The sequence below is a fragment of the Taudactylus pleione genome, unplaced genomic scaffold (genome assembly GCF_031769625.1).
Source record: "Taudactylus pleione unplaced genomic scaffold, aTauple2 ptg000656l, whole genome shotgun sequence".
Lineage (NCBI taxonomy): Eukaryota > Metazoa > Chordata > Amphibia > Anura > Myobatrachidae > Taudactylus > Taudactylus pleione.
The window spans coordinates 2,197,792-2,213,857 of record NW_028285058.1 but is presented as its reverse complement, the minus strand read 5'-3'; positions in this window follow the sequence as shown (position 1 = coordinate 2,213,857).

Below are 16,066 nucleotides of genomic sequence, written 5' to 3'. Positions count from 1 at the left end.
TGATGCACACGCATGTTGCATCCCTAAGGTCGGATCGTTAGCTGGCCGACCAAGGGGTGTATGCGGTCGGATCGCTAAAAATACGCCCACATCTCGTACGCATAACACGTCATCTCCGGCTACATAAGGATTAATCGCGAGCATCGTATGCCATCGGAACTGGTCGTAGAGCTAAAGGTTGACCTGACCCTCTCTTAAGCTCTACGATCATGTCAGTGTAAAACTTCCCCTGTCACGTGTGCCATGACGCTACTTTGTTAATTATGCACTCCCTTAAAACGCCGTTTGCATAATGAGGCACGCCTGCGTTCGGATCTCCACACCCCCGTTTTCAAGCACCTTCCCATGTTACCACCTACAAACGCCGCAATCTGTCACTCAAACTACCAACCTGGCGGTGTTCAAGGAGAGAGAAATTTCTGATCGTAGCCGCTAGTTTGCGCACGCGCATTTGTGAACCGTACGCATGCGCAGATCAGCGAACATCGGCTGCGTACGACCGTGCGGCCGCTTCGACCAACTCTGAATGAAGTCCATAGTGTGTATAGTAAAGAAAAGAGTGTGGATTAAAATAACCCTGATAAGGCCGCTGGATAATGTAGTACTTATCCAGACATATTGTCTGGGTTTATTAATACAAGGGGTAAATGTATCTGCTCACTAATATCTGGCTTGAGTTTAGCTGTTTTCTGGAGCAGAGTTAATATGTTGTGTTATGCATCAATTGCAACATTAGTTTGCCTCTTGATACATTGTAATAACACTGTCTCTGATAGATATTTTAATTGTCTCAAAGTTCATACCTCTGTAGTGAGTATAAATCTGCATTTGACTATTTTGACAATAAACAAATCGAATAACCAACTTCGTCCGTTATTCAGTATGTTTTCTGTTATTAAACACACAACATATACTTAACCCTTGATTAGAAATAGATACCTGATAAAGTAATTGAGTTATTAAAGGTGATTGAATACTTCAATCATATGTTCTTTATAACTTGTTAATTGTGTCTACAATCATGTCGTTTAATTGCAGCACTCCAATTCCATACCATCAAAATATCATATCATTGGTGATAATAATTTTGTTATGATATTTGTCTGTGATTATGATCACATTATATACCCCCAATGTGTGACTTGTTTGTATAACCCCTAAAGCAAACCACATTTAATTGAAATAGAACCAAACCTGTTCATTCCATGTAGCATCCCCGGGCTTGGCAAAACAAAAAAACACAAATACCCGGACCCACTCTAAGGACAGTACTACCTGATTGATGGCTCAGCCGCAGGATTTCACTATAGAAATCCCGGTGCGGAGTGCTCATTGGCTGAGAGAGGCGAGCCTTCCACCTCTCAGCCAATGAGCGGTACTTCAGGTTATTTTCGTGCTCATTTAAAAAATATGGCACCTCAGCGCCATTTTTTAAATTCAAAGATGACTGCTGTGAGCCAATCGCCACCAGCGCTAGTGTACCATTTTGTTGCTCTTCTCCCTTGCACCTGGCCCAATTTACTGCTCCCGTCCCTGATGGTTATTACATTTCACGAAACCTACTGAATTTCTACCATCCACACCGCTCTGTCTCCTCCCCCATCCACCCCACTCTTATCCAATCTGCGCAGCTCTATCTTCTGCATGTTGCATAGACTGGAATTTCATCATTTTTTTTAGTTTGAGTGGCAGAAATTCAGTAGGTTTTGTGAAATTTTAGTTCATGTCTAAGAAGCCTTAATGGGACATGTGAAACCTTAAGTATTTTTGTTTATGAAATATGTATACCGTATGTTACAATGTGTACCTATTGAGACCTATTGAAAATATCTGTATCCTTAAGTGACCATTGGTGAATAAGTGTACTCCTATGGTTGTCATGGATCATATTGTAAGTAAATATCAAAGTATTAACTGTAAAACTCTTTAATACTTGAAATCAGGAAGTTATAAGAACAGTTTATTATTATCATTCTCCAGCATTCTATTAAGTATCTTATGTACTTGTGCCATTTATAGTTATTATATGTGATGCTAATAGAGGGTACCTTTCATCTCTATACTTTGATAGAAGAACTGGGTCAGGTTACGGCCTAGGATCGGCAGTTACTCAGCCCAGCACCAACTTCCCCTGACTTCTCGAGCGGTCAGATGACAGGTGCGGTGGTGAGTGACGCGCTGAGGATTATGCCTTAGGTTCACTTCGACTCCCATGTGTGGCTCTGTGACTTGGTTACTGAGGTTGCCGTCATGGGCGAAGCCATGATAGTCTTCATCACCTGCCTAACACTGCGTCCAATGGTAGCATGGTTGTTGTCAGCTGACACTGTCCTCCAATAGACTGCTACCTTAGGGTATATAACTCGCTACTACTGGTGTATGCTTGCCATCACTTCGTTCCACGTTCCTTGCTTTTTCCCCTCTCAAGTCATTTCTAGTCTCTCTCTCCTGTGCCAGTGGTATGTCTGAGTTCCCAGCCCGTGAGCTCCGTCTAACATCCGAGTACAACTGCAGCTGTGCGTCTGGGATCTCAGCCCGTGTACTCAGAATAATATCCAAGTACCATTACAATGTCACTCTTTTGTGCCAGCGGTGCGTCTGGGTCCTCTGCCTGCGTACTCAGTACAACATCCAAATCCTGCCTAAGTGCCACTCTCCTGCTCTAGTGGTGCGTCCAGGTCCTCAATGGGCCTTATTCATTGCCCTTCAGTGTACAACTCCTGGAAGTTATTCTACGGTGCCAATACAGTACCAGAGAGGTACAGAATCCTTGCTAGTGCTTCTCCCAGAAGTACATCCTCCTGGGCCTCATCAGTGTTATCTCCCTCCATTTCCCACTTGTATCGAATACCTGACCAAAGGGCTGTGACCTGCTTGCTGGGTGCAGCTAAACCCATATTCCGCTTGAAGGGGTCAATGGCGAACACCTCCCAGCAAGTTAGACTCCACACCTTTGGTCAGGTCTTGTCAACATCCGATACTTGTAGATGAGGAGGACATACATCCAGGCCCTTCGCCTCCGATTCCTTCCTCAATCCGGGATCTCAGCTTTCAGCTCCTCAGTAGGAGATCCTCCTGAGTCGAACATGACAAACTGATTATGTTTTGGCTGCAATATTGATTAGAATTGCTGACATATCCAAATTTGAGGTGTTATCACTGAGAGTGTGTGCGCTTTAACCACTCAAACTCATTTGTGAATTATCCTTTGCTGATGCATATGACGCTGATATGACAACATTGGGTACAACCGCATTTTTTAGGACACTGAGGACACTTTTTCTGAAGTCTCTGTACATTCTCGGTATCGCCTGCCTAGTGAAGTGGAATCTAGATGGGATTTGGTACCAGGGACACACTACCTCCATCAGTTGTCTAAATCCCACTGCACTAATGGTGGATACCGGACGCACGTTTAACACCAACATAGCAGTCAAGGCCTCAGTTATCCGCTTTGCTTCAGGATGACTGCTGTCGTACTTCATCCTCCTCGCTAAGGAATGTTTTAGGGTCAATTGCTTAGTAAAAGAAGTAGTGGTGTTCCTACTTCCTCTCTGGGATAATGAACGACTCCCAGCAGCAACAGCAGCAGCGTCAGCAGTTGGTGTAGCAATGCAGGATCCTCCCGAGGAATCCCGGATAGGAGAGTCAGTCATGCCAGTGACATGGCCTGCAGGACTACTTCCGATCCTGACTGAGGAGGAAATTGACGAGGAAGGAGTTTACGGTGTGGTTTGCAGGCGATTGGATACAACTTATATCTACTAAATAATGCACAAAGAAAAAGGAGTATAACAGGGGCCAGACTTAACACAGTCTCCTTTGGTTCATTACTCAGTCTATATCCTTCGTGTACAATTTAAATCTTCTGAATTTCTCGGTATCACATGTGTCCAGGAACCAAAAAAATAAGAAAACATACAAAAAGAAACTTTCAGATATTGGCCCTCATTCAGAGTCTCTCGTAAGATGTCGCTTGCAAAAAGGGGCCGGGTATGCAAATCAAGTGATCACTTTTTGCGCTGTAAGGACGCCCTCTATGTCTTAGTGAGCGACGGCAGTTAGCGTACGCTGGACTATAAAACCTCCCACCTCTCACTCTCAGCACACATCATCTCCAGGAAGAGGCTGATTAATCATGAACATCGAGGGCCATTGGAGCTGCTCGCAGCGCTAGGGGTTGACCTAACCTACCCCAAGCACTGCGAGCAGTTCAGGCTAAAAAACAACAAAGTCACGTGTGTGATGACGCTAATTATGCACGCCCTTTAAACGCCGTTTGGGTGGCCAGACACGCCTGCATTCGCACAACCACTCCCCCGTTTACAAGCACCTTCCCCTGTTACCACCCACAAACGGCACTATCTGTCACTCAAAGCAGCGGCCTGAAAGTGGCTTGTGAGCTAGCAAAATCAGATCGCAACGAATGACTTGCGCATGCGTACTGCGCATTATACGCATGCGCAGATGTGCGATTATCGCTCCCAGCGAGCGAACGTGCCCTAACGAGAGACTCTGAATGAGGTCCATAGTCCTTCGGGGAAATACTTCCACACAGCAAGAGTATTCAGCATAGCAATTTCTAGTGTAGTTATTACCAAGCTACATACCCCAACATACATAACTGCAAGTGAGGGAATTCCTATCTGGGTATCTTTTCATCCAATGGCAACACGATTCCTTAAAACAGTAAAGCAATCATTGGGTGCGTACCCTACTTACGGGCTGAAGATGGCTCCTGATGCTTATCAAGGTTTCTTTTCCAACGATCTCATACAGGTTCTAAGTGATATAATCCAAATCCTCCTTCAGCTATCCCTCAAAGTATAAGATGATTTGGAGGACAAAGTATTATATCATGGAGTTTTTAATCCTTTTCTCAAAACACAAAAATAAAAAAATAATACCAAATACTAAAAACCTACAGTTAAAATTATCATCAACAATGATAAGGCAGTAAGACAGATAGGGGGGTAAAATGGACTCCAGTATTCCAAAACACACCACCCCTGCAATCAACTCCTACAGCCAGTAGTCAAAATAAGAGTCTAATCCAGATGAATAAAGTGTTGTTTTTGGGACACTTTATTCATCTGGGGTTGTTTTTGGGACACTTTATTCATCTGGGGTTGCTTTTGGGACACTTTATTCATCTGGTGGTTGTTTTTGGGACACTTTATTCATCTGGGGTTGCTTTTGGGACACTTTATTCATCTGGTGGTTGTTTTTGGGACACTTTATTCATCTGGGGTTGTTTTTGGGACACTTTATTCATACCGCTCATGGTGACCCGCACGGTAGCAGTCATGCTGCTATGCGCTCTAACAGGGGTATTCAATATTGGTGCGATAACATCGTTTTTTGCGTTAATATCGCACATTTTAACTTTTTTGCGTTAATATCACTGGTTTTAGTTTTACACCGTATTCAATTTCAAAGACTTATCGCAGTTTTGAAAAGTCTTTGATAAAAAACGGTGATAACATTTCACCATTGAATAGGTGTCGAAAAAAAGTGCAGAATTGGGGTTTAGGGGTGCAGGCTTAAAAAAAAGTATACTGGGCATGGTGTGTGTGTTTTGTCTTTTTTTAACTTTATTTTACAGTGAAATTACAGGTGCCGCATGTCTGCTGGCACTTGTAGTTCCACAAGTGCAAAATGGCAGGCATGCTGGCACTTGTAGTTCCACTGTAAAGTACAATAGTGTTACATTATTTGGCCCCCCTATTACCCCCATACCCACCGCTCCAGGGGTATGGGGATGAGCCCCAGGCTTCAGCGTAAGCCTGTGGTGCTCGGGAGAGGGGGGACCCTTTTTTGGGGAGTCCCTGACTCACTCGAGATCACCGGCTTGCGCTGACCGACTTGGGGTGTAATGCTTTGGACCTGGAGCCCCGGTGATTGGGTCTCCGGGCTGTGGCATTGCACCTCGGTCGGTTGGGTCTGGTGCTGGTCGTAAATATAGGGGGTACCGCACGTCGTTTTTGCCCCCTATATTTAAAACCAGCACTAGTCCCTGCAGCCTGGTGTTGGTTTCTAAAATATGGTGGATCCCTACACATTTTGTTTCCTGTATTTTTAGAAACCACCACTGGCTGGCAAGCCTGGGGCTGGTTTGGATTTTGGGGGGAGACCTTATGTCATTTTTTTTTTAATTTTTTATTAATTTTTTTTACAGGTTAACTAAAACGGGAAATTTCGGGAAATATTCTAGGGACCCCCCTAAAGATGTCTAGACATGGGGGATCACTATGGGTACCCCCATTTTTAACACCTGAAGGAAGTCGGGGTTTCTAATAGACGTGGCAGGGAAAAACACCTTGCAAAGCTATTTAAAAACCCGACTTTCTTATGCAGGCAAAAACGGGGTTACCCATAGAGATCTCAGGACATCTTTAGGGGGGTCCCAGGCATATTTCCCGAAAATTCCCGTTTCCCGAAGAAGAAATTCCAATTTTTTGCCATTTTTGGGTAGTTTGATTTTGCAGTTTGAGGAGAAATAAGCAAACTACTGCTATTTTCAGGAAATCAAAGTCCCTTCCTTAATTTGTGTGTGTGCTCCATCATAATATTGATGTTGGAATATGACCATACCAAAAAGTGGCAAAATACGCTCAGGATAAAAGGGGGTTAAAAAAAAAAAGCCAGTTTTTGCTTCAACCTTATCGCTGCCAGTTCCAATTTTTCCATATAAATACCAGGGATGCTTAGCTGCTATTTTGCACTGTTCTAGGCACAACAATCTGACATTGCAACTTATGCATTGTGGTTGGCCATTGTTTTAAAATAATTAATGTCACTGTAAAGGTGCATACACACACGATTTCTTGAACGATTATCGATAACTATATCATTTATCATTCAATCGTTGTAAAAATTGTTCACTTTCTGAGTTAAAACGATGAACGATTATCGATCATGCGCGTTCACATTTGTAGTTCAGTCAGACTGACCAACTCAACGATTTTCAGTAAGGGAATATGCAAAAATCGTTTGTAGTTCAAAAAAATCGTTCAATATATTTAGTAAATGAACGATTTTCGTTAAGTTTTCCCTTGAAAAAATGAACGAAAACTGTTTACTAAAATCGTTCATTTACTAAATTGTTGTGTGTGTATGCAGATTTAGTATTTAATGCAATGTTTCTGTGTATGGTGATAACTGTTCTGTTGTGTGAAAACTTGCCCGTTACCAGGGCCGGATAATAGGCAGGCAACAATGGCGGTTGTCCCAGGGCCCCCACACATAGGGGTCCCCCACACACTGGACCTCATTCAGAGGCTGTCGAATGAAGCGATCGCTCTCTCTGAATGAGGGCGGCCGCTTCATTTTTGAAGTGCGGCCTCCTGGTCGTCAGTTAAGCTGTGGGTTACCACCCACAGCTTAACGACCGACCAGGTCGATGGTCGCGATGGTGATCACCATCGCAACCATCGGGGCTTATGACCAGACCCTAAGGTTGGGTCTGGGCACTCGTAAGCCCCAGGGAGCTTTCTGCTCTGTTGGAGCAGGAAGCTCCCCACTGACATCACTGATGATGTCAGTGCGGCCACCCACAAAACGGTAGGCGCTCGTTAAGGAAAGCCTCTGTTTTGGAAACCACCCCCCCAGACACGCCTACCAAACGGGGCAAGCTGTCGATCAACATCGACAGCTGCCCCTTTCGTAACGAGCTCCAGAATGACAGAGTTCCTCTGTCGCTCCGGGGCTTGCGCACGTGCAGTGCAGCCACTGCGTGTGTGTAGGACTAACCATTGAGTCGGTTACGAGCGCATCGGCGCTTGCGACTGACTCTGAATGAGGTCCTCTGTCCCCGACCCCTGGCCACATCCCCCAGATGAAACGTTTTTTTTCTCTTTTAACGGAGCTGCCTGCCGCGGCCCGCGATTAAGCTCCGCCCCTCCTGCCATTTGGCTCTGCCCTCTCTTCAAAGACTTGCGAATCGCGCTTGGCCAACATTTGCTGCTGCCTCTGACACCAGGAGGGGTAAGCAGTAATGTATATGTGAGTGTGTGTATAAGTATATATGTACTGTATGTGTAGAGAAGTTATATCTGATTTGACTTTGTAATACCCAGTTTAGATCTGTACACTGATGCCTGTAAAATTAGGAATAGGTAGAGGAGTTAAATTTGGCTTAGCCTTGTGAAATCTAATAGTGATACATGTACTCAGGTTTTAAAACTGGGAATGTTAATACTATAATGTCTCACATCAACTGTTTATACACCCATTTTCTTTTTCTGTTATAAGTTACCCCTGATGCAGTCCTTATAAGGGCGAAACGCTTTGGGTTAAATTACCACTTAGATCTGTTCATTTGGTTTAGTTCCATTGGTGTGAGCTCAAACCATAGGGTGCGCCAGTGTTTTTTTTTATTGTTTGCCTACCAGCGGTGTAAAATTCAAATCATTGTTATAAATCACTTGTGATGTAAATTTGAAAATATGAATGTATTTTATGGTATGATTTTTTTTATGTTTAATAAAAACAATCTTACTAACAGTGGCCTTTTGGCCTGTTATGTCTGGGTGTCTCTTGGTGTGAGGGTTTTATTGCAGTTAAGACCAAGGAGGGAACTAAAGGTGCCTACACACATGGCGATATTTTACCCGATATGGCCGATTCCGATGCATCTACAAGGCGTGGACCCAGAAGGTCATCTCAAGGTCAAACACAAAGGGAAAAATTGTTTTGATGTAATCCATCCTTGTCACTGAACTGGATTATTGGAGTGTTTCAACCTTCCCAAAAAAACTGATTTTTATAACATATAATAAATACACTTGTATATGAATGGTTTATTTTTAAGCTATTGTCAGCACCCTCCCTTTCTTGTTGTTTTAAAAAAATCTTAATTGTAGCAGTTTGGTTCATTAAATAGAATCTATATAATCCAAGCGCAAGTTAAAGGCATTTGTTTGTGATATATATATACTGCATATATATATATATCTATATACTATATATATATATACATACATAGATACATATACACATATATGTGTGTATATATATATATATATATATATATATAACCTACCGTTCAAAAGTTTGGGGTCACTTAGAAATTTCCTTATTTTTTAAAAAAAAGCACTGTTTTTTTCAATGAAGATAATATTAAATTAATCAAAAATACACTCTATATATTGTTAATGTGGGAAATGATTATACTACAGTAGCTGCAAATGTCTGATTTTTAAAGGAATATCTACATAGGTGTATAGAGGCCCATTTCCAGCATCCATCACTCCAGTGTTCTAATGGTACAGTCTAATGGTGTTTGCTAAGCGCATTAGAAGACTAATGGATGATTAGAAAACCCTTGAAAACCCTTGTGCAATTATGTTAGCACAGCTGAAAACGGGTTTGCTCTTTAGAGAAGCTATAAAACTGGCCATCCTTTGAGTTAGTTGAGTATCAGGAGCATCACATTTGTGTGTTCCATTATACTCTCCAAATGGCCAGAAAAAGAGAACTTTCATGTGAAACTCTGCAGTCTATTCTTGTTCTTAGAAAAGAAGGCTATTCCATGTGAGTAATTGCCAAGAAACTGAACATTTCCTACAACGGTGTGTACTACTCCCTTCAGAGAACAGCACAAACAGACTCTAACCAGAGTATAAAGGGAAGTGGGAGGCTCTGGTGCACAACGGTGCAAGAAGTCAAGTACATTAGAGTCTCTAGTTTGAGAAATAGATGCCTCACAAGTCCTCAACTGGCAGCTTCATTAAATGGTACCCGCAAAACGCCAGTGTCAACGTCTACAGTGAAGAGGCGACTCCGGGATGCTGGCCTTCTAAGCAGATTGGAAAATAAAAAGCCATATCTGAGCCTGGCCAATAAAAGGAAAAGATTAATATGGGCAAAAGAACATGGACATTGGACAGAGGAAGATTGGAAAAAAGTATTATGGACAGACGAATCGAAGAATTGAGGTGTTTGGATCACACAGAAAAACATTTGTGAGACACAGAACAAGTGAAAAGATGCTGGAAGAGTGCCTGATGCCATCTGTAGGAGGAGGTATCAGCGCTGGAGAAGACACCTGACGGTAAGTGACATCTCCTATTAGTAATACCTGGGACACTTAGCGCTGCCATAGGTGTCTGTGGCAACCCTAAGTGCCCCAGGTGCAGTGCGATGTTGTAGCCTACACTTAGCACTGGCAGGCTGCAGGCAGAGAAAATCCCTTTAGTACATACTGGGAAGCAGTATGTACAGGGATTTTTTCTTCCTTTTGCATTTGTAACCCCTTATCTCCCCTTAGTAAATAGAGCCCTAAGAGCCTGATTCAGCATTGCACTCAAGTATGAATGAGGGCTGCATCCACTGGTGTCACAAGGGGGGTGTGGGCCACACCAGGTGACACCATCCAAGGGAGTGACACCAAAATAGCAGAGATGTTCTGCTATTTTAGTGTCACCCCCTTGGATGGTGTCACCGAGCAGCCGCACTGCAGAGAGAGGCAGGGTAGAACCTTGGGGCTGCCAGCAGCTGCTGCTATGCTGAGCAAGCCTGGCTTACTCAGCGGGGCAGCCCGGCCCCCAGCCTCTTCCCTGCCTCTAAGCAAATTGAGTCAATCCTGAGAAAAGGGGTCGTGACATGCGATCATGCCACCAAGTGTGGCACACATAAGTGGGCGTGGATACACATGAGGCCACACCCCCTTGCACAAGCAAAGGCTGAATGGGCATTACTGAGGAGCAATAGAGCATTCACATGTACGAGAAGAGTCCTGTGGGTGTGGTGTGGTGGTGTAGCGAAAGTTGTGTCCTATTGTGAGCTGTGCATTTGGAGTGTGCACACCAATGTCTGTCGCATCTTCTGCACCACGCATGGGGTAGGTTTCTACTGCAGTACTACCCCCTGCGGCCGGAGGACTGGGACAGGGGTGGATTGGGATGGAAAATCAGCCCGGGAAATTTTTGGAAGCAGCCCTGATGGGGGCGGGCTCTGTTGAGAGGGCGGGGTCTGAGGGAATGGGATACTCCCTCTTTATAGGCCCTGATTCTAAATTGAACACAGTTGCGGCTACTACTAACCCCTTGAATGGTGCACAGCCGTGCGTCTGCATCTGCAAGGACTGAGACACCTACTCTTATGGCCGGTACACACTAAATTATATATTGTCCGATCCGGACGGATTGAACGACATATTGGGAACATTGTCTAGTGTGTATCCTCAATTTAACTAACGATGCAGCATGGCACCCGCTATGGCGATGTTGCTCCCAACACCACCGCTGGTCCCATCACTGAGACTGTGCTCGTTAAATGTGTACCCAGCATTAACGCTACAAATGCTGCAATACTGCTTGGTGTACCTTTAGATGCCACCATCGCTTACGCCATCAAAACTTGCTCCAACCATATGCAGGTTGCATTTCATCACAGTATGGCCTCCAACATGATCGATTCAGCATCACTTATATATATACACAGTATATATATATATATATATATAAATATATATATTGGATACAGTATATATATATTTATATATTGTATACAGTATATATATATATATATATATATATTGTATACAGTATATATACACACACAAAATATATATGTGTGTGTATATATATATATATATATACTGTGTGTGTATATATATCTATTGTATACAGTATATATATATATATTATATATATACATACACACAGTATATATATATTGTATACAGTGTATATATATATATATACAGTATATATATTGTATACAGTATATATATTGTATACAGTATATATATATATACATACACACACAGTATATTAACGATACTGCCTTAGAACCTCTATACACTCCTTCCTATACCTTCTAATATCTTGCCTATACATTCTAAGGATGACGCTAATTTGCGTACGCAGTCATACAGTAAATAAAGACTTAACACCTGGAATCTGTGGTTCCAAAGCACAAAGTATTATTCAAGTAAAAAGTACAGTCAGTTACACGCTATTGATCCAGACACAATTGATCGGCGCAAAGGAATTATACAGACCCAAGTACAGTATACATACGCAGTGCTTCCGGACCAGATGTTAGGCATCAGCAAGAAACCCCTTTGTCAATCAGCATTCAGCAAGAAGACTAAGACCCAGTGTTGGAGCACACATATTTATACCCCCCTGGAATAGACAAAACAATAGAGAAGTTTATTGCTGATGCCATTGGTTCCCAAGGGGGATACATCTTTTACAGAGCGTTTAACAGGCTGATTCAAATAGACCCAACCCAGTCTCTAACAACTGGGGGTCTCTGGGTTTCCGCCTCATGCAACATCCTAACAGTTGTTCATTTTATATACATTTTGTTGCTTGAAGTCTCTGCGGTCCATAAGATGAGAATGCATGATGCGATCTCCCCACCGATGATACCAGAATACTTTGGAAAGAGTACGCATCAGTACAAAACCAAACACGGCTTACTTATCATGTATAAAACCTTAGTTACCAAATAATCTTTATTTCACAGCATTTATACTAAATGAACAAACTTAAATCTTATACCTTAAAGCTTATGGAACCTTGTATGTAGATATGTAATGTGTGAGTATGCGGGGTTTGATATAAGGACGCAAGTTAACTTGGGACAGATGCGTGCGCATTTAGCTAATAAACAGCGTTTTCATATAGGATCTTATGCATTCGCTAATATGCGACTAGTTAACAGCGCAATTGTGTGTATTAATGTGTATATGAGAAATGGTGAAAGATGCAATCGCATGGTGCTATTAGTAATATCTCCATATGTACTTAATTGTGAGTTTATCTAAAATGGACAGTATATATATATATAGTATACAGTATATAATATATATATATATATATATACATACATACACACACACAGTGTATGTATAAAGTGTATATATATATATATATATACACACACAGTATATATATGTATATATATACACATCACAGTATATATATATATATATATATATTGTATGCAGTATATAATATATATATATAAATATTATATATATATATATATATACACACAGTGTATGTATACAGTATATATATATATATATATATATATACACACACACAGTATATATATATTGTATACAGTACATATTATATATACATAATATATGTATATATATATATATATATATATATATATATATAGATAGGCAGACATATATTAGATATAAATAATATAGTTTACTTACTGTAACAAATTAATTGGTCTGTAGGCTGTCCTGTCGGCACCTGTGTGCAGGATGCTGCTGTTCCATGCGTGCGTGTACATTGCCCTGCCGGTGTGTACATAACTCGTCCTGGAGGCGCCGAGGCGGGCCGCAAACAGCCTGGAGGCGGTGCCATCAGAAGTGACTGACAGGCATCCGCAAGGGCTTATGGGGGAGCTGCAGAGGTTGGGCATGCGCGGCAGCTCCCCGGCGTCTGCCATATTTGTTTAAGTGCAGACATCTGTAACGCTGCCCGATCGGAGCTGTCTGAGCTCCGATCGCGGCAGCTGGGATGACTAATCAGAAGGGTTGGTGAGGAATGGGGCTGTTGCTGGCATGTGCGGAAGCTGTAATGCTGCACGATCAAAGCTGAGCTCCAAGCGTGGCAGCTTACAGCTGGGCCGGCAGAGGGGTTGGTGAGGGAAGGGCCGCTTCCAGCCCCTAAAGATATAATAAGGGACCGGCCCAGTGGGAAACGGCCCGGCTTCCCGGCGGCCCAATCCGCCCCTGGACTGGGAGCATTGCGATGGCATAGATGAATCCGGCTCAGAATACGCTCCGGATGCTCACATCGGCGTCCGGAATTGCGTCTGCCTTATGTGCGACTCAGGATCACATAGATAAAAAACACAAACCCGTTCTTATAACACAAACCCGTTCATATCTTGCTCTCTCTCTCTCTACCCTGTCCTGCCCCATAAGTACCCTAGGTATGATATTGGGTAGCAGATGAGGAATCTCTCATTTTAAACACATCACAGACAGTGTAATGGTTAGAATTTCTGCCTCACAGCACTGAGGTTGTGGGTTTGATTCCCACTACAGCCCTAACTGTGTGGAGTTTATATATTCTCCCCGTGCTTTCATTGGTTTCCCCCAGGTACTCCGGTTTCCTCCCACACTCCAAAATATACTGGTGGGTTACTTGGCTCCAAACAAAATTGACCCTAGTGTGTATGTGTGTGTGCATGTGATAAGGAGTATATAATGTAAGCTCCACTGGGGCAGGGACTGATGTGAATGGGCTATTTTACATACAACACACCGCAAAAAACGTCCAAAGCCGGATGGTTTTTTGCCGGCAATCAGTGCCTTTCACATGCAACGGCTTTGAGCCATTTTTAATATTGTGGTTTGTTTTCTTAATGTAGTAGGCATGCACAGCAGCAGCCCTAAAAAAAGATCATACTAGTTTATTATAAACAATAATTGAAAACCTGGTGTGTGTGAAAGCAAACATAGCAACATGAACTGTACTTCACTGACTTGCATTGACGGCACAGACATGGCACGGCATCCGTCCTTGTCAGTGGATATTCCCGGCTGTGACCCAGCGACCGTGCCATGTCTGTTCTATCAGAAGGACCCATCTTTTTACATAGTTCACCAGCAGCGGCTCCTGCCCCCTTACCTGAGGGGGGCTGCCGCTGCTGCTGGCTTGGGTCCCAGCACCTGCTCAATGACTCTGGTAGGCGTCAGGACCAGAGCATGAGCTGCGGTGGTGCCGTGCACGAGCGGCGGTGGCACAGCACATGGGCATGAGCGGTGGTGGCACAGCGCATGGGCATGAGCGGCAGTGGTGCCAAGCATGTGCACGCTTAATACCAGCTTCTCAGGGTTGCATTGGTTGCACCCTCTATTAGCCCTGTAGAAGAGAACTCAAATACAAAGGCGGGTGAGTTCTTTTTTGTTTGTATTTAAGTTTGCAATGTATAATGTCACTATTGTGTGTCCTGAGGAAGGGGACTGGACCCCGAAATGTCAATTAAAAGCACCTTATTTTTCACCATTTGAGAGCAGACTTGGAGTGCCACCTTTTTATCATTGATTATCACTATATGTACATATAATAATAATGCATTTTCTGCATTGTTCTGACAGGATTATTCACTAGTATATGAATATTCATGAACCATTAGGTGACAGCTTCCTCCTCTAGAGGTGTTGTTCAATGATTAAAAAAATAAATAAATGACATGCCCATTCATGCTGTTTACTTATTGCTATGAAACAGCGTATTATACATTAGAGAGGTGGTCCGGACTTTATGGCGATAGGAATAAGGGGCAGTAAAACGCTAGGTACAAACCGTGGAATCCATACATTTATGAATGGATATAATATCTCCTGACATGGTTATGTTGCAATAACACCCAAACGGGATGCAGTTATTATTCCGATGGACAGGTTGCCGGAAGTCGAAATACAGATGCCGCAATTCCGCCGAGTGTGCATAATACTGATGCTGATATTGAGATGGACATCAGACATCAGGATACCAGCGGTCGGGAATCCCAAACATCCAGATGGCGGGTAAGTATGAAGGTAAGCCAGGGATGGGGGGGTTAGGATTAGGCACCCCTGTGGGGATTTAGGGTTAGGAACCCCCCCGGGATAAAATCCAAGACTCTATGTTAGAGCACTCTTATAGCTAATAAGCAAAATTAAAATATAACTTTTAATGAATATTAAATTATAAACTTGGACTCACATGACAAACAAACACTGAACATTGTAAGAAAAGAAAATGTGAGGGAAAGAGAGAATAATTATCCCTATGAGAAAGGCGAAATATACATAAAACAATACAATATACATTCACAATAATGCACAATACTCAACAGTATTGATGCGACAAAGACAGTGTATAAAATACACCCAGGTCATAGAGATGTGTAAGGATTAATATTCAATATCAATATAATAAAGGAGACACATTCCGGTTATAAGAACAAGCTTAACCTGTAATAACAGAGTCCTTAGGTTTTAATAATAGATGACAGAACCTGTAAATGGATAAATTGATATATAAATATACCGTATAGTACAGAAAGAAGAAAATTAGGGGGTATAAAGAAC